Source organism: Hyaena hyaena, unplaced genomic scaffold, assembly GCF_003009895.1.
Source record: "Hyaena hyaena isolate Hyena2069 unplaced genomic scaffold, ASM300989v1 scaffold_1780, whole genome shotgun sequence".
In the NCBI taxonomy this organism is placed as follows: Eukaryota; Metazoa; Chordata; class Mammalia; order Carnivora; family Hyaenidae; genus Hyaena; species Hyaena hyaena.
This window is the reverse complement of record NW_024082414.1, coordinates 103,669-107,793: the sequence shown is the minus strand read 5'-3', so window position 1 is coordinate 107,793 and position 4,125 is coordinate 103,669.

The window sequence follows — 4,125 nt, the reverse complement described above, 5'->3', positions numbered from 1 at the left end:
CCTTTATTCAGGCTTAAACTTGGACTCCCAGACCTCACCAATGCATTGGATCCATGCTGAGAGCCCCGAGCAAAGGGAGAGTAAGGTTTTTATGGGGTTTGTGACGGGGGAGTTACAGAAGTTGTGGCATGGAAACAGTGATCCAATCATAATTATTCAACATTATTGACAGCGGGTTTAACCATACACATTGTCTAGAGTATTCGTTACTTTTGGCGGGATCCAATTACAACGTTTAGAGTACCTTTAAATTCAACCAATCACAGAGCGAGCCTGGGGTCTTGTTCCGTGACTAACGGGTTAACTTTAACATTAGGTAGCAGGGTCCTATCTATAATTTCTATCTATAGGCCTCTCCCTCAGTAATGTGGAGGGTGGTCGCTGGCCTTTCCTGATTGGGTGTTGCAAAGGTGGTTTCTCCTGCCTTAGGTAATGTGTAACTGCCTGATAGTTTCAGGGAAGCTGAAACTTAGGCCTTCTAGTTTAGAGGGGAAACTTAAAGCCGGTCATGGAGTCAGTTTGGTTTAGACTTGTGTCCTTACACTGGTGAGTCTTTGTCTCTCTGTCCACATCTGTCACCTCAGGTTCTTAACTTTACTAGTTTCTGTTTCCTTTTAACGACTATACCATTAATCAAGAGTTTTTCAACTCCCTATCTCATTAGCAAATAATGAATAGCTACTTGCATTTATTCTTCCTTTCTCCTCTGTCTTACAGGAAAAAAAGAAAAAAAGGTTTGTATATTTCAGGATTCTCCAGAAAAACTGAACCAAAAGCATGTATGTATAGAACTATATAAAATAGGGATAAAGGCAGAGAGAGAAAGATTTATTATAAGGCATTGGTTCATGTGATTATGGAGGCTTACAAGTCCCACAATCAGCTGTGTGCAAGTTAGAGACCTAGGCAAGTTGGTAGTATAGCTCTAGTCTGAATCCAAAGGCCTGAAAACCAGTAGAGCTGATGACATAAATTTCAATCCAAGTGCAGAAGGCAGCTATCTCAGCTCAAAGACAGTCCTGTAGAAAGAGTGAATTCTCCCCTACCCCATCTTTTGTTCTACTTAAGCTTCCACAGCATTGGATAAGGCCAACTTACATTGAGGAGATCAGCTTTACCCAGTTACTGATTCAGATGTTAATCTCATCCATAAATACCCTCACAGACACATCCAGAGTAACGTTTAACCAAATATCTGTGTGCCTTGTGGCTCAGTCACGTTGACATATAAAATTAATTATCATAAGTCCACTCTTTGTCAACTTGGAGCTCATACACATCTCCTTAAGCCACACTTCATCTTCAGATAAAGACAATAACAAAGTAAAAATTCTACCTAATATGGGACAACTATCTTGTGTACAAACAAAAATGCACTAATTTCTTCCCTAGAAAATAAGGTAAAGTCCTTGAGTGATGTTTACTCTCTCCTTCATATTCCGTAACTTAAACTCCATGATCTAAAATTAACAATGTTACATTATATGGGAATAAGGGAGGGAGGAAAACAAAACATCTGTTTAATATATGTAAATATATATAAATATATAGTTGTATGTAAATAAATATATGGCTGTATCAGCTATTATAACTACCTTTTCCCATTACCCATTGTACATTCCTTTTGCCCTCAGAGAGCACCTTGGCTGGTCGTGGTTCTTGAACTTGTGGAGTGACCCAAACCTTCATTCCTAAAGCATCTAGATCATTAGTGGTACTGTTTAGATTTAGCTATTGTAATTTTCAGTTGGCCTTAATTACAAGGCATAGTAATACTGTCCTAAAGGATCTCTGCATCCCAGACATTCTCTTCTCCATCTCCACTGTAAGAGTGGAGATTCTATCAAACCAACTACTTCAGGAGTGTGGGGAACCAGTGGGTAATGTCAGTGAATGCAGCAGTATGAGCTCATTAGGTGATGAGAAGAATGATGAGAAAAGAGGCTGAATGGTATCAACAGAATTGGTCATTCTATACCCTTGATTAGGAAAATCCTCTGCTGCCCTCACCCTTTGATGAGCATTCATATGGGACACAAATATATTCACATTTTTGTCTACCCAGAGGAATCCATTCACATACCTTTTCCCCAAATTTTCTTGTCACAGATTTTCCCCTCATTTTCCTTCCAAACCCCTGACCATTGTGTCATTGACCTTAACCCACAAATCAGTGTATAATCACACATCTAGCCATTCTTCCTTCTTATCAGGTGCACTGCTCAAAGTTGTTTATTTTGAGGATTTCCCTTTATCACTGTCCTTCAAGGATGTCTCTGAAAGAGACTATTGAGTTATATCTGTCCACTTTTGGATGGCAACTGCATTTTGCAGGAAGCCATCTATAAATCAGGCCCAATTCTCATCTTCCTCCATCAGTTGATCATAGGGGACTCCCCATGAGGCCATACATGCAAGCTAAGAGAGAGAGGGCAGTATAGCAGAAGTGGAGACCATGAGCATATGAGCCACATCTTCATGTAACTTCATATGCCTTCAAGACCTGTTGAAGCCCAGTCATGTATATAGAACTTCCATTTGATGATGGAGTACAACTGTATATGCTCCATTGTATGGCTTGGGGAGTCAGATAATACCCAATTCATGATGGGCAGCTCAGATTACATAGTAACTTGGTTCAATCTCTACTAAGGTCCAGTAGAAAGCCAAGAGCTATTTCTCAAAATGAGAGTAGGAGTTCACAGGGGATAAGAGGGCCTTGTTCTAAAATTTGAAGAGCCTGCACTATGGTTTATCTATAGAAGCCTACCAAAGAATCCAAACAGCATCCTTATCTTCCACTTTAACTGCCATAGGAACTACTACAGTAGGTTACACAGTAGCCTGGTCCTATTACAGGGCCTTTTGCCATGCTAGTCACACTCTGTCAATTAGCAGGTTTTTAAGTCACTCAGTAAATAGGAGAGAGTAACATTCCCAAATGAGCAATATGTTGTCTGTCTCCAAAATCCAATGAAGACCACTAAGTATTGTTCCTCTTTCTTTGATTGTAGGAGGATCATATACAATAACTTATCCTTCACCTTAGAGGGGATCTCTCCACATGACACACACCACTACACCCCTGAAAGTTTCAGTGAAGTAGAAGGATCCTGAATTTTTGTTGGATTTAGTTCTCACCTTCTGGCACCTAAATTAAATGTGTTACCAATTAGTATAGAGAAGTTGCTACTTCTTGCTTGCTACATCGAATCAACATAAAATCATCAATGTAACGACTGAGTGAGATATCTTCTCAAAGGAAAAGGCAATAAAGATCCCTATGAGTTACGTTATTATATAAAGCCAGAGAGTTGATATAGGAATTGATATATCAGAGAGGGGGCAAGATGGCGGAGAAGTAAGGAGCTCTGTACTTGCACTCGCACCCATACATCACACAGAAAAGATCTGAAGCCATTGGAAACCTTACAAAACCTGAGAGATTGGGAGAAAAAGGACGCAGAATCCACTGAGAGAGCCTTCTAACGTGAGTGCGAACCGGGGAAGATAAAATCGGGCTGGGATCGGAGACTCCAGGGTGGGAGGCGATCCCCCTCTACCCTCTACGGGGAGTGAGAGGAGAAAAGGAGAGAGTCTGAAACAGAAAAACCTCCGCTCGGTGCATAGAAAGACCGTACTTGCCAAATATCTGCACACCAGGTCCCCTCGCGCCAACTGGTCCCGGGGGGAGCTGAGCACACAAACTGCTTCTTTGTGCTGGTTCCTGGAGCCTGGACTTCAGAGCGGTGGCGCGCCTGCCACCATTGTAGCTCCCGGGCGGCTGGGGACCCTGAAAGAGCCGCGCGGACACCGGGCGTCCGCGCCCCTGGCTGGCTGGGACTCGAGAGGGAAGGCAAGGAGCTAAAAACTGGGAAATTAGCCTGTGAGTTCGTGCTTCGGGTGACGAGCCATAGAGGGACCCGGTTTTCCTCACTCCAGCGGGCTCGGGCTCAGCGCATCCGGCAGGCAAGCCCCCGCCCATGCGCGCCAGCCCGACCCAGAGAAGGAAGCAGCGATTCTGACTCGACCCCCAGAGCTCGGCAGGGGGCCTGGAATTGCCCCGAGGGGGTTGCCTGGGAAGCTGTGTCTAAGGCAATTTCAGCGGGGCGCGCGGACGGGGAT